The sequence below is a fragment of the Ursus maritimus genome, unplaced genomic scaffold (genome assembly GCF_017311325.1).
Source record: "Ursus maritimus isolate PB19 unplaced genomic scaffold, ASM1731132v1 scaffold_30, whole genome shotgun sequence".
Taxonomy (NCBI): Eukaryota; Metazoa; Chordata; class Mammalia; order Carnivora; family Ursidae; genus Ursus; species Ursus maritimus.
Window position 1 is genome coordinate 22,554,576 of NW_024425564.1, and position 23,133 is coordinate 22,577,708.

The following is a 23,133-nucleotide window of genomic DNA, read 5'->3' on the forward strand; positions in this document are numbered from 1 at the left end:
GATTAGTATGAGTTCAGTCCTTTGTTTTCTGTCTTCTCTTTTTACTTCTTGTCCCTTACTGGTGCCTAGAAATGACTGGGGGACAGAGAGGGTGGAGGAGAGAAGGAGATGGTTTGAAGAATTGATACTCCCCAGTGATCAGGTGGCGTGGGGTGGTCTTGCTCTTGCTTGCTCTATCAGTAAGACAAGGAAAGCACTGTCCTTGGCCCTCCCTTCATCCTTGTCCTCTGTTCATGCTGTATACTGCATTCTTGTGACTTCTATTTTGTTGTTGTTTTGTTTTGCTTGAATTTCCTGTAATACTTCTCTGAAATTCAGATCCATGTCATCTATTTTTAAATGTCGAGCTGGTCCGAATCCTACTAAGGAAATACTTGGCCCATAAGCAGATGCCACATTTACACAAAGAAACAAACACTCAGCTCAATGGCTTGTGCAATTAGGACATATGAATAAATCAATAACCAGAACAACTATGGCAATCTTCATACATGTATTACATCCATAGGTATAATTAGCAATATTCATGGTAAAAATATCATCTATTTTCTCTTTCTCTTTTCCTTAAAAAAATACTCTCGTGTACACGCTATATATGAGAAACTATTCCAGATTAGAGGTAGAATTATCCTATTCCCAAGTTTTACTTTATAGTCTAGCCTATCCATAATAAATCAAATGCAGCAGAAGCCTAAACAGTACATATCTTTTCAAAATGTCCCTTCATGCATTTCCCATGATCCCATATCGTGTGTTATTTTCTCCATTAGATATTTAAGCAGTCCAAATTTAAATATGTCAGTTTCAGGAAAAATAACTTTGAGTGGTACGTAACTCCCCGAAGGGTAATGCTATTGAGTTGTCTCCCTAAGCCAGTGACACCCTGGAGATACACAAGAAGCCTAAGCTTGGCCTTCATATGCAGAAGGCTCTCGGGTTTGTCAACCTGATTATCTTTAACTCTGTTCTTTTGGCTACATCCTCATGGCTTCCTTTCCCACTTGGAGCTGCGTGCATGTCCCAAGCCTGAGGGCTTCAGAATGGAGAGAGAGAGCGTGTCTGTCAAGGCCAATTGAGGAGCTCAGACTTTGCCCAAACACAGATGACACTTGTTCTAGAAAAACAAGTGAAATGTTTTTTTCCCACTTGGAAAGACGAAGGTTTTCTATGTCTGTTTTCCTACTTAGGTTTTCTTTTCCTTCTTCTATTTTTGGTTTGTTTTCTTCTTTTTTTGATTAGTGGCAGGTTATGCCACATGTCAGGATTTTGACAAAGCCCAGACAGTTCTGACAACAAACAAACAACTAATTTCTAATCACTCTATCCAATGAAGACCATGTTTACATTTTCATATTTATTTAAACAATCTTCTTGACTGCTTTAACTAGCTTCTTCACGCCGGCTCAGTTAGCACCACGGAATGCTTTCTAACTACCTGTTAAGCAGTAGCCAAAACCCAGGCAACTGTTTTGAATTTGTCATGGGTGTTTGGTCCAAGGAGCAACTGTTATATGGAGTGGAGTCTAAAGGGCAGGGGAGGCAGAAGTGAGGAGCATTTGAGAAGATAAGAAGTTAAAAAAACATCTATGGCCAAGTTTGTGTGTGTGTGTGTGTGTGTGTGTGTGTGTATTTATGATTCCATTTGTGTGACTCATTTCCCTCCATGACCAAATACAGTATTAGCCATAGGGAATCCGCTGCCCACTGAGGAATTTAAATGAATATGCCCGAGAGTTGGTTTGGCAAATTTTAAGAGCGAACTTGTCTGGTATTAGAATGTGTGCCTCATCCCTTCTTGGGAATGGGAGTCAGTCCTGCGGTTTTCATTTTTAGATGAAGAAATCGGAGCCCAGAAAGATCCAGTTCATTTGTCCACTGAGTAGCTGTTGCATACCTGCAAACTTCCAGGAGCTTTCCCAGGCGTGTTCGGTATGTTAGTCCCCAGGACACAGGGCCTGCCTTCCAGATACTCTGGTGACGCAACTATTCCCATGAATCGGCTCCCTCGGATATTAAAAGCATTTATTGAGCAAGTGCTGTGATAAATAAAAAATGAAGGAGCATGAGCTCCTCCCCCCAGGGAGACTATAGGCGAGGAGGTGCGGCAAAGTGAACCCTAACCACCTGCCTCTTCTGCTCTCTTTCCACTTACAACTCTCTTTTTCTCTCATTACAGGACAGCTCTGTCTTCCCCGTCATCTGTTCTCCCAGTTCAGCAGCCAAGTTCCCAGTCCCCAGTCCCAGAACCTCATGATCCGCTCCTTCGGCAGCGCGCTCGTGTTGATTTCCTTGTTCTTCTTCTGGGTGTCCGTGCAACCACAGCTATGAGTGGCAGCTCAGTCTACTTTCCTGCTCCAGAGCTTCCCAGCCTCGCTGGGGGAAGTTAAGGAAGGCCGATTGGTGTCCTTGCAAATTCTCCCCCATCTGAGGCCCTTCTGCTGCTCAGGAATCTTCTTGTGCATCTTGCGTGGACTATCTGTCGAGTGTTCCTTCCATTCTTTTCCCCGCCCCCCAGGAGCTCTGCACCCAGGCCTCACCCGGCACCACGTGGACGGTAAGTGCTGATGTGAGCTCTTCCAGTGACCGGTGGTCTCTGCAGACTTGGCTCTGCCATCCTCCTGTTCCTCATTCTCTGCACATTCTCCAAGCCTTTGAATTAGAGCTACTAGCATTGCCACTTGACTAATAATAAGAGTCATAACTACCATTTTTGATGTTTGTTATTAGGAGGTAAACGGCATTTGCAAAGATGAAACCATCCTTCTAGTTCACAGAACAGCTGTTTGAAGAAATGTGGGCACCTCAAAGGGCAAAGGAAGAAAGATTAGATTATTCTTAAGAGAGCACTGACGGCAAATTTAAAAGATTCCAATTTATTGGAAGCATTCATTGCATTTAGGCATCTGGCACCAAGCACTCACCTCTCCATTACTTGTATCCTGTCCACCTAGCCCTCTTCTGGATGGTAGCCATTTTTGGCTTCCCCCCAAAATAATTGGGAACATCTTGTTAGTGTTGATTTTTCCATAATTTTTAAGATAATGTTTTAAATCTAAAAGTAATACATTTGTATAGTAAAAAAACTAATGTTGTAGGTAAAACTGAAGTGCCTTTTAAGCATTAGCCTTAATTTCAATTCCCACCCCTGCTCTCCCTGCAGTGAAGTCTTGCTATCTGTCTGGCATGAATTCTTCTGAGTCGTTTTCTAAGCATTTACATAAATATATGTAACCACTGTCAGTGTGCAATTGGGCACATGTGCCATCTCACCCTTGAGCCTGCCTGTGCACACACACAGGACACGAGACTGAAACCATTCTATTACGCTTGGTTTCTGAGGGAACTGTCTAAACTGCTATTCTGGTTTCACATGCAAATAGCAATTTGAAAACAACGTCTTATTCATGAGAATATAAAAAATAAAACAACGTTGCTGCCTTGGATGGTTGAAGAGATCAGATTCCTCTGTTTGTCTGACTTTGGCTCCTCTGTTTTCTAAATATACGAAAACGTGGTTTTATGTCCAGCTGGTTGGTGTCTGAGTGGAGATTCCCGGATCAAATACCAAAGGTCCACTAGTCATTTGATAAAGTGAATTTCTGGACTTTCCTCTTTGCCTTCATGATCATGGAGCCAAAACTCACGTCAAATCATGCCTCTCCCTTGAACATTTTCTTCCTTCTCACCTGTCAGAGCAGCCTCCACGCACAACCACACATGGAAGGATGACTACTTCAAAAATTGAGAAATATTTTTTCTGATTCCGAGTACTTAAAACCCCAGCACTGTGTTATTTTCCCTCTAGATTTTGGACAATTATTTTCCACTAATATAATAAAATTTAAAAGGGAACTCCAATTTATTCTTTCTTTATTCTCACCACAACTTCCTGTTATATAAGCAAAAGCCTTGTTCATGAAAGCCTAAACCTCAGTCCTTCATTCTATCTACCCTCTTGCTTTGCCTCCTCTCTTCCTTTTAGGCTCAACTTTCCTGATGGAGGAGTCTACATCCTGTGCCTTCCCATTCGTACCTTCCATTCCTTCCTTTCCCATTGTATTCCTTCCATCCCGACACCTGGATCCCACCCCCAGCCCTCCGTGGAGGTCATCCCTGTTAATGTCACCCAGAGATCCCAGGTGATGGTGCCAATACAAAGTCTTTCCCTCTGTCGGCATTTAAAATGACTGATCACCTCTTCTGGCTCAGACCGCTACATTCTTTCTTTAGGGGACCCCACTGAGCCCTGGTTCAGCTCCTTCATGGTTACTGCACCACGTCCACTGACTGCCCTCCTGATGGCCAAGAACTGTTGCTTATTCATTTTGGGGACTAAACATTTTACAAAGTGGTCCATAGAGATCTTGCATTAGAATCACCCATGAGACTGGTTAAACATCGATTCCCCCAAGGCCCACCCTTGAATTGCTGAATCAGTTTCCTGTGGAGTGAACCCTTCCGGGTAATTCTTGTGTATATGAACGTTTGAGAATACAGTTACAGTATCCAACAACTATTTGATGAATAAAGACATGATGAAAAGTACTGAGCTCACTACTTCTAAAAATCTACTCTACATCCTTCGTTTTTCTGGGGGTATATTTTGGCTGGAGAGAGGTCTGGGGAATTTGACTCAGCCATGGATCAAAGTGACCTAGTGGGAAACAGCCTTGCATTATTCTCTAATCAGGTCATCAAAGTACCTATTGTCCTGTCCAAATGCCAAATGAAGTTTAGGGTCATTCAAAGCCCTGAAGATGTTTGGCTGTGATAAGAACTAGCAAATTCTTGCTCAAGTGAGAACTGGTATTGCCGGCATGTTCTACATTTTTAACTCACCAAAGTCAAGTTCTTAGGTTTCAGTGGTTCACAAGTACCTTCTAAGGAGTCTCACTGTCGCATTTGCTGTGCTTCTCACCAGTATTGATAACTCTAGTGTCTGTTAATAGCCCTCCCCTGTTGACATTGGGTGGACTGTGAATGCACTCTAAGGATTTTTAGACTTTAGGTGAGACCGATGGATTTGTGAAGACAGGCAAGTCTTGTCTGGGCCACAAGTTCTCTAAAATGTTCTTTTATTTCTTCAGTAAATTTTGAGCTCTCCCAACATGATCTTGAAACTGTCATAAGCACCATACCAGGTCTAATGAAGACTAACATGCCTCATCTAGGTGACCTCATGACTACCCAAAGTATCCTCCATAAATATTTGTTGGATTTATTATTTACCAAATAAAAGTATCTCTGAAAGTACATATGACAAATGTGTAGAAACACACTGATACCGTTAGGTATGTTTGAATACAAACATATATACCTGAGATGTAGAAGAGAAATGAAAGACATCAAGACTGATTTGAAATTGGTGGTCCTTTATAGAGGAATTGAGACCTGGGGATAGCACCCAAGAAAATCCTCTCTGATTTTCAGGGCCCATGTGATTAGATTAGATTCTCATGGATAAAATAAGAGCTCATCTCAAGGTCACTAACTTAAAAACATCTGCAAAATCCCTTTTGCTGTATAAAGTAACCTATTTATAGGTTCCTAGAATTAGGACATAGACCTGTTTGGAGACCATTATTCTACCTATTGCATATAGAAATTAAACAAGTAAAGTGCATGGAAGTTGAGGGATTTACCTAAGACCACAACACTGGTAAATAATTGGATCTATTAAACTCAGAGTGCAAGAATCTGATGCAATCAGAGTCTCAACTAATGGAGATTTATGATAAAGGGATGTAGGGAAGAACTGAAGAAGTTTGAATACACATAGGGCCAAGCTTTTCAGGCACTGGAACCTCCTTCTCAGTCTATAGATGCCATGATTTTGTTGATTTCTCAACAGCAGCATCCATGGCACCAATAAAGCCACTACTGCTTAGTTTCCTAGTTTCTACTGACTCATCATGGTTTCTGCCCACTGCCTCGTCTCCATAGGTCTCTTGGTTTCTAGACCCTTCTGTCACTTGTATTTCTGTCTTTGTGTCACCTTCAAGTTCCCTACAAGAAAGGATCTGAAAGAGTCTGTTGGTCACGATGGGGCGCTGGACATCCCTGTCCAATTAGGGGGTTCCCACTGGGCTATCTCATTGGCTGCCAGCCAGCTTATGGGTAGATGTCTTCAAAAACAATGGACACTTCCTGGTTCCATCAGCTGGGGTCACAGGGTGAGTCACCACAATCTGTATGTAAGGAATCCTGTAGGGTCACGTGCCTCAGAATAGGGCCACAAACAAGTAAGTGCAAAGAGGTTTGTCTCCAAATGCTAAGCCAGAATGTCTTCCCTGCCCATGCACCCTGCATCATACACTGTAGTTGAACCATATCTTGGAACCACAATGAGAATAATCTAGCTGAATGAAAGCGTAAGCCAGGGATGAACAAAAGGAAGACAACGGTGCTCAGAATTAATACTGAATATGTTCATTTTGAAAAGGTTTAAGTAATTGTTTTCAGTGCTTGAAGACTCTAATTGCTCATCTTTAACAAAGAGGCCACACAGGCTTCTGAAAGTTCTAAAATTATATCATCTTTATCAGTAACCAGGACCTCAAATTGCTCCCGCAAACCACATAGGGCCTTATGAAATAAGGCCTTGGAAAAGGGACTCTGATGTTTCTAAATTTTGTGCCCATTTGTTTCTCCAGCTACATTTGCTCTGAAAGGGGAAAAGTGCTCTCAATAACTTGGAAAGAATGAGTCTAAACAAGTTTCAGAAGGAGAAAAGCTCTCTTGGGCACGCTGAACCCTGCCGCCACCACCCACCCCCTTCTTAATGGAAGAATGTTTCATCTGATAGTTCCCACAAAAATGTGTGCTGTGGTCACAGCTCAGCGATGCCAGCACAAATCTCAAACACAGCCACCTCCTGACTGAGAATATAATCTGGGCTGGTTTTGGTCTGGACCACAGTGACCAGGGACAAAATTTGATTTCGAATTTCAATTAATTACATGGGAGGAGAAGGCCATCTGACAGACAGGATCTTAGCATGAATGCCTTTTCCGCGGTGTCAGAGTATAGGGGTACTGTCATATTACATGCCTCCAGGGTTTTTTCTATGTAGAATGCCAGTGGCATGTTGCTGTCTCAACTTTCTACACCCTGCAATAATTCATTGAATTCATTCATTTTTTTTTTACTCTGAAATACAGAACATTCTTTATGCAGTCAACCAAAATCTTGATTTTGAGCCATTACCGCTGTGTTCGGAACTGGTGATAAACTACCGGGTAAAAATATACATAGTATGTTGTGTATATTGAATACTTTGGCTACAAATAACACAAACATAAAACTTATAAAGGTTTGAACGACAGTTATTTGTTGCCTCACCAAGCAAGAAGGTGAAGGTTGGTTAATTCAGTAGATCGATAAAGGTCTCGTGTCAGTTTTGTCCCCAAGTGTTTGGTCCCCTCATGATTGCAAGTATCTGCAACAGCTCTAAGCAGTGCATTCACAACCACATCCAAATGCAAATAAAGAAATAAAAAAAGCCAAAATAAAGACACTCCCTACTTTGGGTCTCTGCCTCTTTTCAAGGATGATCTTTTTCTACATTCTTCCCTGCCCCCATTCCCCAGCAGAAATACCCTCAAGTCTTAGGAGGCAGAATTGTGTCCCAACTAAGCCAATCAATAGCCAGGCAAATGAAATGGTTATAATTGTCTTAGACCAGTAAAATTTTGCCTCCTGAGGTTAGGAAGAGGCTCAGTCTTTCCTGAAGCACAAGTCTGCCCCCGACACAGATACAATCCAGCTCCATTAGCAGGAGGAAGGGATTAGTTATAGGAAACCAGCAGGTCTGCCTCAGTATGGGGCTTCCAGATGACCCAGGAGGACAGGGAAAACACTCCCTGTATACATATTTCTCACATGCTGCCCAAAACACTCATGCTTCAGTATCTGCTTTGCTCCTTAGTAGTTGCAAGATTTTGAGTTAGTTTAACCTCTGGGAACCTCAATTTCTTCATATGTAAAATGGGGAATCACACATATCTCACTGGGTTGCTGTGAGGATCAAATGTATTAGCATAGGCAGAATACCTAGCACCTTGCTTGGCGCATAGGAATTCCTTCCTCAGAGCCCCCAGGCTGCTTACAGTCTAAATTGCTGGGTAATTGACAAGTCGGTTGACTTGTATTCTGATCGAAGGTTAAGAGTCTGACTCTTGATTTCAGCTCAGGTCACGATCTCAGGGTCATGAGACCAAGCCCTCTGTCAGGCTCTGCACTGAGTGTGGAGCCTGCTTAAGATTCTCTCTCTCTGCCCCCTCCCCCAACTTGTACTCTCTCTCAAACAAAAAGAAAAAGAAAGAAAGAAAGAGAGAAAGAAAGAAAAAGAAAAACAGGAAAGAAGAAAAGAAATCCTCACGTGGCTAAAATGAAGTGATCCTGGGGAAAGAGAAAGGACCAGGGGGCAGCAGGTGTAGGTCAGGGAGGCCCTCGTGGTCAATGTTAGGGCTTTGAAGAAATGGGGAGCCATAGATGGTTTCAAAGACAGAAGTGTTATAATCTAACTTATACTCTTAGAGGATAACTCTGACTGCTGTGTTAAGAGGCCCAGAAAGCCAGAGTGGTGGTAGGGAGCTCTGCTAGGAGACAACGGCAATAATCAAGGTCAGAGATGATAAGGGCTTGTCTCCAGATGACGGTAATGCAGTAGCGAAAAATGAATGAATTTGTATTCTAATCTGAGGTGAGACCAATAGGATTTTCTATTGGATGTGGGGAGAGAAGGCAAGAAGGTCAGGCCCTAAGATTTGGCTCTGGCAAGAAGAAGGAGTTGTCATTTTCATAGATGAGGGAGACTGGGGAAGCCGGTGGTAATGAGGACGAAGAGTCAGATCAGAGGCTTGCAAGCTCTGTGCCGCCATTAGACATTGAGGCAGCTGTTGAGAAAGAAGTTAGACCAGAGGACAAGTCTGGGCACGCAGATGACATTTAACGCAGTGATGTGGGATGAGATCACCAGGGTGTACACATGGAAAAAAGAAGCAAACTGAGGCCTTCACATTGGGCACACCAACATGGAGAGGTTGGGAGAGGAGGCAATCAACAAAGGAGACTGAGAAGGGGTGGCCCGAGGAGGGAGGACCACCTCCAGTGTGTGGTGTCCTGGACGGTCAGTGAAGGGTGTCCAGGGGGAGTTGACAAGGGTGTCAGCTACTGGTAGGGGAAGTGCAGTGGGGCCTGAGAACTGCCCCATGGATTTGGTGATGTGGAAGTCATCAGTGACCTTGACAAAGCAGTTTTGGTTGTGGGTGCAAGTGAGAATGGGAAGGAAGTTGGAGGCAGCAGTGTAGACAATGTCTTCAGGAGGCTCTGCTCTAAAGCAGAGTGGGGTGAGAGCGGCAGGAAGGACCAGAGTCAGTGGAGGCTCCTTATTTATTTATTTATTTATTTATTTGAGAGAGAGAGCATGTGAGTGTGAGCAGGGGCAGAGGAAGAGAGAGGATCTCAAGCAGACACCCCACTGAGTGTGGAGGACAGTGTGGGGCTTGATCTCACAGCCCTGATCATGCCCTGACCCCAAACCAAGAGTCAGATGCTCAACAGACTGAGCCACTCAGGTGCCCTGATTTTAAGATAGGAGATTTAATGTACTTAAATGATAATCGAAACTCTAATAGAAAGGGCAATTATAGGGGCGCCTGGGTGGCTCAGTCATTAGGGTCTGCCTTCGCCTCAGGGAGTGATCCCGGCGTTCTGGGATCGAGGCCCGCATCAGGCTCCTCTGCTGGGAGCCTGCTTCTTCCTCTCCCACTCCCCCTGCTTGTGTTCCCTCTCTCGCTGGCTGTCTCTCTCTCTGTCAAATAAATAAAATAAAATCTTTAAAAAAAATAAAAAAGAAAAGAAAGGGCAATTTTATGACACAAGAGAGAGGGGAGTGAACTGTTGGCATGAGGTCTTTGAGCAGGATAAAGGGATGGGAACTAGGACATAGTGAAGAAGCTGGCTTCCAGTGGGGCGCTTAGCTCAGCTGCTCTACAGTATGGCTGCCTTGACATTCACTTTTTTTCTTTTTTAAGTAAGCTCTATGCGGGGCTTGAACTCAAGACCTTGAGATCAAGAGTCAAGTGCTTTCCTGACTGAGCCAGCCAGGCACCCCTTGGCATTCATTTTGTTTGGTCAAACAGCTTGAATGGTCCTTGAACTGACACTAGCCCCTCATACAAATGCATACCCTTGCTAGCAGCCCACAAAGTCACAAGCAAATGCAAGTTCCTGATATGACTTCCCTAAAAGCCCTTGTGATCAAGTCCCCCCCCCCCAGGGCCTTCCTCTTGTGTGCTCCTTAGATAAGACCCGCCCCCCCGGAGCTTACCCACCCAAACCCTATTCATTGTGGTTTGAACTGGCCCATCTGTCCTCAGCTTGAGAACCCCAAAGCATTCCACCTCTGACCCTAATAAAGGCCTTGCCCTAGGTTCTGTCACTCTCTCTGCATTGACCTCCCTGCCATTTACTTCCCCCAGGACCAATGAGTCATCAACCTTTCTACTTCAATTTCTCTTGTGGTCTTCTATTGAACCGTGGTTCACCATCCCGCATCCTGTGTTCCACGTTAACAAATGTTACTTTAACATAGTCGTAATATCTTCTCATGAAGAAGGGCAGGCTAAGGGTATGGGGTGTGAGTGGAGGCAGGACCTCTGCTGACTGCTTCTATTTTCTCTGTGGAATAAGAAATAAGCTTGTCAGCCAAGACTGAAGCCTGAAGGGGAGGTGATGGGGGTTTAAAGAGAGAGGATAGGATGTGAGATAATCATCTTGAAAGATGAATGAACTTGGGAGGCATGGTAGGATCACTGATCAAGAAACCAGGGCAAAATAAGGCTGTGGCTATGTATGTTGGCTCCAAAATCTGTTTTTAGACCCTGATATCTCTCCTGAGTTCCAAACTCATATACCCACCTACTTGTTGATATCTATCCCCTGCCTTCTCATGGGAAAATTAAAGCTATTCTCTTCCTGCCCACCTCCACCCAGTGCTCTTCTGTCCCCCTTTTTCAAAGCAGAATAATAAAACCTTTGAATAGCTCATGAACTAGTGTAAGACAATAAATATTTTTTTTTATTTTCTGAGAGTGAAAATACTGAAGGAGAATCATGGTTTTTGGAGGATTACTATTTGTTCAGTATGGCCATTACTATCAAGATGTCTGTGAGAGATCCCAGTGGGAGTGGTGAGTAGTTTAGCTAATATACATTGGATGACTGACTCTCTGTCTGGTCTGATATTATTCCTCTGGTAATCATGAGGCCATATGCACCAGGCTTCGGAATCTGTAGTTCTAAAAAGCTCCCAGATGATACCAATGATACCAGTCCACAAACCTCACTTTGGGGTTTAAAGGTTAGAAGACAGAAACGTATGCAGATGATTTCAATTTAATGTGTTAATCATTATAATAAAAAGAGAGCTATAAGAACATAGGTTAGCAAGGGGCTCCTGGGTGGCACAGCGGTTAAGCGTCTGCCTTCGGCTCAGGGCGTGATCCCGGCGTTATGGGATCGAGCCCCACATCAGGCTCCTCCGCTATGAGCCTGCTTCTTCCTCTCCCACTCCCCCTGCTTGTGTTCCCTCTCTCGCTGGCTGTCTCTATCTCTGTCAAATAAATAAATAAAATCTTAAAAAAAAAAAAAAAAGAACATAGGTTAGCAAGTAGATTAAGGCAAAACTATGGAGACTGTTCACTTACAAACCAAGGAATGTATTCTTCATCCTGAGAAGGATATAGAACCATGGAAGGATTTGAACATCGAGGTGACAATGCTTGAGCATTTGTCATTTGAGCACTGGGGTGCAAAATGCATATTGGATGTCAACCATGTGTCAACCACTGTTCTGGCAGCAGACATAAAGAGTGAACAGTGAAAAGGACAACCAAAATCTTGTCTTCAGGGAGCTTACATCCTGGAGGGGGTAGACAGGGAGTAGTAAGAAAACAAATAAGTGGGGCACCTGGGTGGCTCAGTTGGTTAAGCATCTGCCTTCAGTTCAGGTCATGATCCCAGGGTCCTGGGCTCGAGCCCCATGTCAGGCTCCCTGCTCAGTGGGGAGTCTTCTTCTCCCTCTCCCTTTGCTTGTCGCTCCCCCTGCTTATGCTCTTTCTCTGGCTCTCTCTCAAATAAATAAATAAAATCTTAAAAAAAAAAAAAAAGAAACCAAATAAGTAAGGTAATTTTAGATTGAAGAAGTGTTGTAAAAAAAAAAAATAGCAAGGGTTAATATGACTGAGCCTCAGGGGACCACTCTAGCAGGAAGTAGCTGCTGAGCCCAGAACTGTGTAACGGAGCCAGTCCTGCAGGGATCTGGGGAAAGAGCATTCTGGGTAGAGGGAACAGCGGGATGGTGGCCTTGAGCAGGGGTGAGCACTAAGGGAGGAGAATCAATCAATCAAATCAGAGCCTTGTGAGCAGGGGGAGATGGTGGAGATGGGGTCAGAAAGACGAACAGGGGACTGTAGGGGCTTTGAAAGCTGTGATGAAGAGTTTGCATTTCACTTTAAATGTGGGAGTAAAAGAATCCACTTTTTAATGGATAACTTTTGCTGACATGTGAAGACGGGATTGTGAGCATGCCTGTGGGGTCAGGCGCAGTGTGGATTCCTTGGACACGCTCAGAACCGTGTGTTAGAAAGAGGGATCTGTTAGCAGCATGTGAAGTAGCCCAGGGAGGAAAGAGTAGCTCTCCAGAAATGTCTACACTTGCCGGTTAAGGAGAACATACATGAAGGGGGCAGTCGGACTCACACTTCCAAATGAGGCTGTGGCAAGGGAGATGAGAAATTCAAATAATACTCAACTGTCTTAAGCCAGGCGCAGAGGCTAAGACTTTCTCACTAATACCCTCATTTAATCCGTTCCACAACCACACCATGCTGGCAACAAAAATCAGTTTCCAGGGTTTCAACCCAGACCTATGGAAAGAGAGATCCAAGGGCATCTGGTTGTCAATACATAAATGCTTCAGGTGATTTTTAAATTCAAAGGAGGTTGGATTCGTTGTGTGGGGCTCCATTTTCTGCTCAAAGGAATGAAAATAGCTCTCTGTGAGCCTTTGCTCCTTTCCTAAACACTACATCAAAGACTAATGATGTACTGTATGGTGACTGACATAACCTAATAAAAAACTTAAAAATCAATCAATCAATAAAAAATAAACCCTGCCAATTAATTTACAACCCAAGGGGTGACATTGCAGGAATTCCAGGATAAATCTACCTTAAAAATACCAACCAGCAAGCTTACGGAGCCTAGGAAGGAAGCCTCTCTGCTCCCTGCTGGGGTTGGTATGAAATGTTGCTGGGGGTGTTGAGGTAAAGGCAAATCTTGGGGTAACGCTTTAAGCTGCAATCCGCATTTGTATTTTAATGTAAATGAGTTTCAGATCCTTCTTGAGAGAATCTTTGGGCTGGGAAACCGTGGAGGGTTCTGGGCCCAGAATTGGGGGCAAAAGCCTTGAGGGAGTAGAAGGGAGAAGGGGAAAGGGGAAGAAGGTGGCACCAGGGCACTGAACTTGACTTCCTTCCCACGATTGTTGGGAGCCCACCCCCTTCCTGAGCAGAGGCTCTTAAAATGCTGAATGAAGAAGAAGAAAAATCTGGTTTTATAACTTTGCATTATTTGTGCTTGATTAGATTCTAATGTGGCCTGTGCATCTGGTTGGTTGCCTTCAAATAAGCATTTTTTAAAAAAGGGAAGCTCTGGGGGTGCCTAGGTGGCTCCAGCGGTTAAGTGCCCAACTCTTGATTTCGGCTCAGGTCATGATCTCAGGGTTGGTTGTGGGATCAAGCCCGTGTTGAGCTCCATGCTCAGCAGGGAGTCTGCTTGAAGATTCTCTCCCTCTGCCTCTCAAATAAATAAATCTGGAAAAAAAAAAAAAAAGGAAACTCTGATCTGCATTTTTACAACTTTCCCTTGTAGCTGCTGGGTTCTGTTCAGCCTTCTCCAGACCAGAAAAGGTTTTGTGGGCACAGGGGAGCTGTAAGGTAGAGCAGGGATGGTGCACTGACACCCAATTTCATAAAAATAGGGAGATGACAGAAGTGGAAGGAAGGAAAGCCATCACTTACCGAGGACCAGCGGTGAGCCCAGGTCTGCTTGGACGCTTCTCACGAATGGCATCGCAGAGGCTCTTCTTTTCCTCTGGTTCTCCTTGAATCGCCAGTACTGGAGATTGGCCCCAATGGTGAACACACCTGCTGCTGAGTCATTTGTGTGAGTATTAGTAATAAGTAATATCTATCAAGCCCATAACACATGCCAGGTGTTTTACAGGAAGCTCCTCATTTAATGCTCCCAAGAGATGGGTCACATTTGTATCTTCCTTTTCAGATAAAGTAACTGAACCCTAGAGATGCTAAGTGATTTGTCCAGAATCAACAGTGTACAATTCAAATCCAGGCCCCTGGACTCTAGAGATCCCACGTTTTGCCATTATGTGATACTGCCTTTTTCTTAGAAAAAGCACAAAATTACACCTACCCTGGGCATAGTTTCCCACTAGGTTTGAGGTCTTTAGCCTCCTTATTTTTTGCCTCCCTTTTCTCCCTAAAGGCATCCACTCTCCACTTTAGGCTCCCACAGCCTTTCTATACTGTATATGTCACCATGGCTACCACCTCTTTTCTGAATAAATTATTCAGTATAATTCTCTCATTCATCCTACTACTATCCGTGACTTCTAGACATGCATACATTTGGAAACTTTTTACCTCTAACTCTACAGATTTTTTTTTTCTGAGAATTTCAGCCGTCAACTCAGAGAAAAAGGATCTATTTTTCTCTTAACTGTGGTTTGGGGATGTCTCGGGGTGGCGACTAGTTGAAATGTCTAGGTGTGAGAACTTACTCTCAAGGGCTTCCTGCTTATCTGGAGAGGGTGAGCTCCAGAACCAGCTACCAGAAGTGCATTCTTTGGACGATGTGAGGTACAGGAACTGGTGTGCTGGCTCATTAGCGTCTTGGAGCTGTGATTCTGAGACCGGGAGCCTACGGTGCCTGAGCACGTATTCACGCATTCATCCATCAAGTACGCATGGTCATGTGAGTTGGCGCCAGAGACACTTTGATAATCAAGACTGGCATTGTTCCTGCTGCCACGGGGCTCACAATGCTGAGTAGGAGACAGACATGGCTAAGAAGCTTCAAGAAAAATGGGCAAATCTCATTTCCTTTTGGTCCTTTCCTTTCTCTTCCTTCCTTCCTCCACTGGTATTATAATTTCTCTCCCATCCCTTTGCTCCTAGTTCGCAGATGCTGTGTGTCTAGAACTTCCCTTCTTCCCTTGTGCCAATATGCCGTCCTGGACCTCCCTGTCTCAATTCCGCCTAGTGAGTGATGATTATGTTTGGCCCAGCTCACTGCCAGCCAGGAAAACCATGGCTCATGGTCCATTTTTTCTCCGCCATGAGCCTTTTGGTTATTCCAGACACACAGAATTTAAAACAGCTACAATAACAGTGACTAGTTGATGGTCAAGTTCAGAGCATCCATTAATTAATTCATTTATTCATTCAGTAAACATTAAATAGCCCGTATCTTCCAGGAATTGAGATGCAGAAAGGGAAAACACATGGTTTCTGTGCAGTAAAGCTATGAATTTCCGAAGGCAAGGACCCCATCTATCTTCTGCATGCCTCTGTCCCTGATATTTAACTCCTTCACACCAGGTAAGAACTCAATAAATATTTGTGAAATAAAAGAATAAATTCATATTTTGACAGAAAAGACAGATACACAATCTATAATAAAATGGATAACCATTCATTTAGTAAACATTGTTTGAACATTTCCTAAGTGCTAAGTACTATGTCAAACAAGACAGATGCCATCCTTCCCTTATGAACCTTACAGTTGAAAATTCACCCAAGTAAGTATTAGAGTTGTTTGAAGTGATGTGATGAAGTGCAGGGTTTAGAGAGCACAAACCTGGCATGTTTGCCTGGCTCATGTGAAAGCCCTGCAGTCCAGTCAAGTTCAAATTGCTTCCGAAAAACCAAAAGACTGATGTGGTTGAAGCATTTTGAGTGGGGGAAAGGGGAGAGTGGGAAAAAATGAGGCTAGCAAAGAAAGCAGATATTGGATTCCCAGAGCTTGGGGGAGGGGCAAGCTAAGGAATCAGGGCTTATCACAAGAGCAATGAGAAGATTTTCTATGAATTTAAGCAGGAGAAAGCATGGTGAGTTTTAATTTTTAGAAAATAGCTCTACTTTGAGAATAAAGAATGGGAGGAGATCAAGAGTAGACAGTAGGCCAATTAGGATGCTATTGTAGTAATACAGGACTGAGATGATATCCACTTGAACTAGGAGGGTGATTTTGGAGGCAGAAAAAAGTGGATGAGGGGCGCCTGGGTGGCACAGCGGTTAAGCGTCTGCTTTCGGCTTAGGGCGGGATCCCGGCGTTCTGGGATCGAGCCCCACATCAGGCTCCCCCACTATGAGCCTGCTTCTTCCTCTCCCACTCCCCCTGCTTGTGTTCCCTCTCTCGCTGGCTGTCTCTATCTCTGTCGAATAAATACATAAAATATTAAAAAAAAAAAAAAAGAAAAAGAAAAAAGTGGATGAATCCAAAATCTATCGTGGTTCCAGAATCAGTAGTCTACGGTCATTGGATTGAGGCTGGGGTGATGATGGAGTGATGTTAAGGGTGATTGACAAGCATAACTTTTTATGTTTCTTGCCGGAGCTAACCCATAAATGTTGGTATTATTTTCTGAGATCGAAAATGTGGGAGGAGAACCATGCATTCTGGAGGAACATTATTAGTTAGGTTTTGGATACCTTGAGATACCTGTGAGGGATCTAAATGGAAATGTTGAATAGTTTAACTGGTACGCATTGCGTGACTGCCTGGCTCAACATTATCCCTCTAGTAATTAGGAGATGTGCATGTGATCCAATCTAAATCAATCATCGTGCCTTGACTCCTAGGTCACATGACTGATTCATGGAAAAGCCAGGTAAGCCTCACAAGACCAGTCAAATTCCTTCTCTTAAACTGAGTGGGCAGAAGAGATTTTCACTCTGGTTGTAGAGCTCTGAGGCTAAGGTCAGAGCTGTTGACGAATATGGCCCTTGTAAGGGAATTATGTTGGCTTAAAAGAATGAAGATAATATGCAACCAGAGAAGTGTAAAGGAGAAAGAATCCTGAGGATACTGGAGTCTTCGTGCTTCTGGCCCTAGTTTGGTTACATGAGTTAAAAGTCTCATATCTGTCATATCTGTTTATTAACTAGTCTCCCTGACTCTGTCTCTTGCTCTCTCTCTGCCTCTCTTTCTGTTTTTCTTTGTCTGTCTCTTTTGTTTTATCTTAGCTAGTTTTTGGTATGATTTTATCACCTGTGAATCATGGCAATGCTAGTAATGTAAGCAGGCAGTTGGGTTTACAGTCGAGAACCCAGTGAAAGATCTTACTTCTAGACATATTGTTGAGGGTTGTTGTTGATATGAAATTTGAAGACAGGGAGTAGACAAGTTTACCAAAGAAGGTAGGAACGAGAGAGAAGAGTACTAAGGTCTCAGCTCTGAGGAATTCTAACACAAAAGATCTAGGAGAGGAGGGTAAACTTCCAAGGACGTTGAGAGCAATGCCTTAAGTCATTAGAGGAAAACCAGTAGTGTGGTGTCCCAGAAGCCAAGGGTGTTTCAAAGACATGGTGGTCAACTGTGTAGAATGTTCAAGAGATGACAAGTATGATAAAAACTGAAAAGCAGCCATGGGCAACACAGAAGTCATTGATGCATTTACCACAAATAACCTCCACGAAGTGGAGAGGTCAGGAGCCAGTTGGAGTGATTGAAGAGTAAATGGAGGTGAAGAAGTGAAGCCAGAGTATGGAAACCATTCTTTTGAGACCCATAGCTGGGAAAGGGAGGAAATAGAGAGGATGGCCCTGGAGATGGAGTTCAGAAAGGGACATTGTTTATTTTTTTTCTTTTAAGATGCGAGAGACTAAAGCAAAATTATATCTGAAGATCTGTTAGAACACAGAAAAGAAAACATTAACTCTACCTGGGTGAGTAGAGAAAGGTTTCTCCAAGGAGATGGTTTTGAGCTGGGTCTTGAGTAGGGAGTAAAATTTTTCCAAAGGACGAAGGCATTTCCTGTGAAAGGCAGATTGCAAGCAAACGTGCAATGGTGCATTTGGAGAATGGTCAGTAGCTCAGTGCATGGAAAATGTTAACCCTGGCTTCTGTTAGGAAGAAAGGAAAATCCACCCAAGACCTTTCTCTACCTTTTGTTTTTGTTCTCAATTTCATCTTTAAAATAATAGGTTAGGCCAGATTATCTCTAAAGTCTGTTCCATTATTAAAATCCATAGCTAATGGGGATCTGTCTTCAGTGTTTTGTTAGATTGATAAGAATATTCCCCCAAATGAATATTACACCGCAGCTGATTCCTATAATTATGCTTTATATTGTGTGGTGAGGGACTTCCAGGAGGTTGGAGGCTCAGCTAAAGTGACCCACTTAGAAAAAAATAATCATGAAATATCTTTGAAGTCTACTATGTTTTACTTTAAAAGTTCATGTGCATTTTATTCCCTATATCCTTAATATAGTTGACATGGTTTATTTATTATTATTATTTATTTATTTTCTGTGTGATGTCCCACGCAGATAGGCCAGCTTCACCCTTTAGATTTAAATATCTGCAGGTAGTTACTTCCATAGGCTCTGAGCAAGGATGAGAGTCCCTGGCTGGGACTTGTCCATTCACTCCCAGCTTCCTAGAGGCAGGCAGTCTGAGCACAGCTGTCTATGCGAGTGCAGCATGGTGGGACCTGGAGCAGAGAGGAAGGGCTCATTCAGAGTGGCTGAGCTGAGTTAATTGATCTTTATAAATGCCCTGGGCCACAGAGACTCAAGTAACGGCATTATGAGTCTTAGCAACTTAACTACCCACATATCATATTATTTGCATCCACTTGCCCATAAGAATTTTCTTTCTAAAAGAGTACAAAATATAAAAGCTACATGAAATTGCCTGAAAGGAAAAAAACACACACACACACAACACACATTAATTGGATTCTTGGCAAACGACTGCAAAAATGTCCCAGAACTGACGAAACAAGTTATTTTTAGACAACTTTGCCCAAAAATATGTTGGTGCCTCTGTGAGTGAGTTCATCACACATGCTACAAACTCCTTTGGCCAGATCTTTAAAAAAACAACAAACTTCATTTTTCCTTTTTATTACATAATAGAATAAAATGAGCAGTCTCCCAGTGTCGTCTGTTGGCTGCATTCCTCAATCGAAAGTTCTTTTTTTCCGCTTCTACCTTCATGTTTGCCTTTCTTTGTATGAGCCCTTTTATTCACATGCCCCAGTTTTATAACCTAAAGATGTGAAGAGAAATTTAAGTTCTTTCCACCATTCATTTAGGATTTTAGTCGTCCCCATTTTTTGCCCATCAGCTCACCCTGATGATTCATCAGGTGTCCATACTACAACCGTCTGCTCATTCTCCAACGACGTTGAGGACGAACGCTTTCTATGGCATTGCAGGGAAGGCTGAAGCCACTGGTGGTTACAGAGATCTGGCTTTGTGATAAGAGCCCTGCCGATGATTAGAAGACCTCACCTAGTTGGTCTTAAAACGGAATTAGCCCAAATGGTGCCAATGGGAATTAACGCGCTGCATGGTCCCAGAGCAAACACAATACCTGTCGTTTGGATGCTCTTAATCTCAGAGGCAAATGAGGGAAATAAGACTTTCTGAGGCCTAGCCACACATTCCCCAGTGATTATAGTACCAAATACTCATGACTCAAAGTGACTGGTTATCAGATACTAGAAACATCTTCTCAATCATTAAAGGATTTAAACGTCTGCTTGAGTGTGCCATGTTTTTGAAATTAATGAGTTTTAAAGTCATTTATACACATTTCTGAAGCTGTATCTACAGAGTTTTTCAGTAATGTTGGCTATATATATCCTTAGAAGGAAAAGTAAATTTACTTCTAGAAAGCCCAACCTGGATATAGATATATTTCCTTAGTGTGTCCTGTTTACTTTGCTTACAGAACCTCTCTCTGTATATCCTGGACAAATTTCAGAAACTCTATGCAAACAGGCATACTTAGAGTGCTTACTTCTTTCTTTCTAGCAGCCTAGAATTTGACATAGGAGTTCAAGTGGATTCTTGGTATATGTACTTTTTTAAGGGCTAGGAAAATTCAGAGCCCCTCTGTACTCAAGATCTTGCTCTGTAAATTATTTCCCATAAAACTGTCTGAGGACAGAAATGATCAATTTCTGGGCTTCAGGCTTAAGCTTGAATCTCTGGTAAAATGCACATAGTCTGATTGAAACTTTCCTTATACTGTTATCATTCATTTCAACCTTAGTGGAAATGAAGATTCAGAAAGATCTTGATGCAGAGTGGAGAAGAGAGCTCAGTTTACTGGGTTGCTATGGGTGATAATGAGGAAATATTCTCTGAAGGCAAAAATGAATAAATCCTGACTTTGCTTAATTCCATAGTTGTGCATGGGAGGACCCTGCCCTCAGGATGAAACTAGGGCAGTTTCTTCAAAGAGGAGTAGCTTCCAAACTTTGAGTATTTTTCTGTAGATAGGAATGGAATTTAGGTAGGGTGTCACAGAATTTAAGAGCAGCTCACATTTCTGGAGGGCCCTGCTTGTGGGCACGCACCAATGGATGTCAATGTGGGCAAACCAACATGGCTTCCGTTCAGAGGTCTTAGGCATTTGTATCTCTCACACGTGCTTCGTGGCTAACTTTCTTGCTGCTGGTTACAGATTTGAATTTTGAGGTTAGTGATGCAAACACTTGCACACAGAGCTTCATTCTCTTGTGATGTCTTTGTCTGGATTTGCTATCAGGGTAAGAATTGCTTTGCACAATGAGTTGCAAAGTGGACCCTCATCTTTTATTTTTTGGAGAAGTTTATGAAGGATAGGTATTTCTTCTTGAAACATTTGGTAGAATGCACCCGTGAAGCCATTGGACCTGGGCTTTTTCTTCTGAAGTTTTTTGAGGACTGTATGTATGGAGAAGAAGAAAAAAGTTTGGCAGTTGTCTGATGACCACTAGGCAGTGACTGATTGCCTCGTGTGGCGAGGGGGAAGAGGGCTTCTTTTAGGATGATGAAAATATCCTAAAATTAGATTGTGGTGACGGTTGCACAACTGTGTGAATATACTAAAAACGCTGAATTGTTCGCTGTAAGTGAGTGAGTTACCTGGTATGTCAATTCTTATAAAGTCATTTAAAAAGCAGGTTTTGATTCTGTTCATCTCCACTGTTTTCTTTTCTGTATACTACTAATTTCTGCTTTCTTTCCTTATTTTTAATTTCTTTGGGTCTGCTCTTCTTTTTCTAGCTTATTAAGTTGCCTCCATGTGGCTCCTTGGAGTTTGCTGGCCAAACAAGTCTTGATGTTGCAGGATTGGAGCTCACAGACCTTAAAGATTATGGCCTCAAGGATTAAGTTTTATGGCCAGTCCGGTCCTCGAACCAGCAGTTAGCGTCTTTCAGATCCTGGAGATGAGGCTGTTTTTATGTCCTACCAATTCAAGGAGGCAAAATTCCCAGGCCACAATTAGCAGAGATTTTCTCAGCCTTTTTTTTTTTTTTTTTTAATCAGAGGGAGTTCCACCCAGTTTCCACCTCGATTCCTATTGCCGCTTTACATAAAATAATTTTAGTACCATTACCTCTGATTAGGCAACCTGCCAGATGCCGATGCCCGCTTCCTGCTCCAGAAGCAAGCCCGGATCTCTGTGCTGTGTGCTACCAATCGCCTTGCTTTTCTGGACCATGTACCTGGTCCGTGTAGATGCTTATCGTGGCTTGAACCTGCTTATATTGTTTTACTTATTTATTCATCCTGTGCCTGTCGTTGTTCTTTGAAGTGGGGGGTGGGCTTACAAAGCACGAACTTACTGAACGAATCTTGATGCTTCCTTAGGGTGATTATTGCACCAAATGGCTTTAAAAATAACTTCAGGCCAACTGAAATAAACCCTTTCTTTGTGTTTTCTTAAACTTAGAGCAGTGTTGCCCAATAGAAATAAAATGCAAGCCACGTATAAACTTTGGAATTTTCTAGTAGTGACACTAAAAATACAAAAAGAAACAGGTAGAGTTAATTCTCGTATGTTTTATTTAACCCAATACAGATCTTCCTCAACTTACGATGCGGTTACATCTTGATAAACACATCTAAGCTGAAAATATCACAAGTTGAAAATTCATTTACTACAAACGAACGTACAGATCATCGTGACTCAGCCTCACCTTCCTCAGACGTGATCAGAACACTTACATTAGCCTACGGTCCGACAAAGTCCTCTAACACAACGCCTAATTTACAATAAAGTGACTATCTCATGGAATTTATTGAATACTGTCCTGAAAGTAAAAAACAGCATGGTTGTGTGGGTGCTGAATGGTTGTCAGCGTATCGGTTATTTACTCTCCCGACTGGGGGGGCTGACTGGGGGCTGTGGCAGCTGCCCATGACAGATTATCACACAGCAAATTGCTAGCACAGGGAAACGTCGAGATCAAGAACGTGAAGTACAGTTTCTATTGCATTGTACCACTCTCGCACCATCATAAAATCGAAAATGGTAAATTGAACCATCATAGGTCAGGGACCATCTATATATCTAGCATACTATCATTCAAAAATAAAATCAATATATAAAAATCATTAAGATGACATTTTTAGTCTTTTTTCATCCAAAGTCTTTGAAATCTGGTGTGTATTTTGTACTTACAGCACATCTCAATTCAGAGTAGCCACATTTCAAACACTCGCTAGCCATATGTGGCTGGTGGCTTCCATATTGGATGGTAGAGATTTATAGTATGTATAAAATGATAGTAAGTTTAATCAGCGCCAGTTCGGGTTTTTGGACCTTTTTCTTCCAAGAATTTCATTAAGTAGTTAAAACACACAAAACAAAATCTAGACAGCCTCAAAAGCTGTGTGTTCTTCTGTTATACTTGTCATCACCATGCTAGTATATTTGGAGAACTCCCCTTATTTTCTTTTTTTGAATTGAGGGAAGAGAGCAAAAAGCCTTATGTGTACAAATTTACAGTACAAACAAGACTATTTATGCTCTCAATCTG

General features: G+C 42.7%; 1 long non-coding RNA gene across 2 annotated transcripts in view; it reads left to right on the top strand.

Moving 5' to 3' along the window:
* LOC103664915 overlaps window positions 1-22,388 on the top strand; it is a 30,332-nt gene extending 7,944 nt beyond the window's left edge. Inside the window, exons 2-5 of one of the 2 annotated variants that reach the window (XR_569166.2) lie at window positions 2,177-2,554; window positions 14,048-14,232; window positions 15,563-15,686; window positions 22,173-22,388. This is a non-coding gene — a long non-coding RNA (uncharacterized LOC103664915). The remainder of the gene's footprint in view (window positions 1-2,176; window positions 2,555-14,047; window positions 14,233-15,562; window positions 15,687-22,172) is intronic. The other variant, XR_005838799.1, reaches the window with a different exon arrangement.
* The last annotated feature ends 745 nt before the right edge of the window (window positions 22,389-23,133 follow it).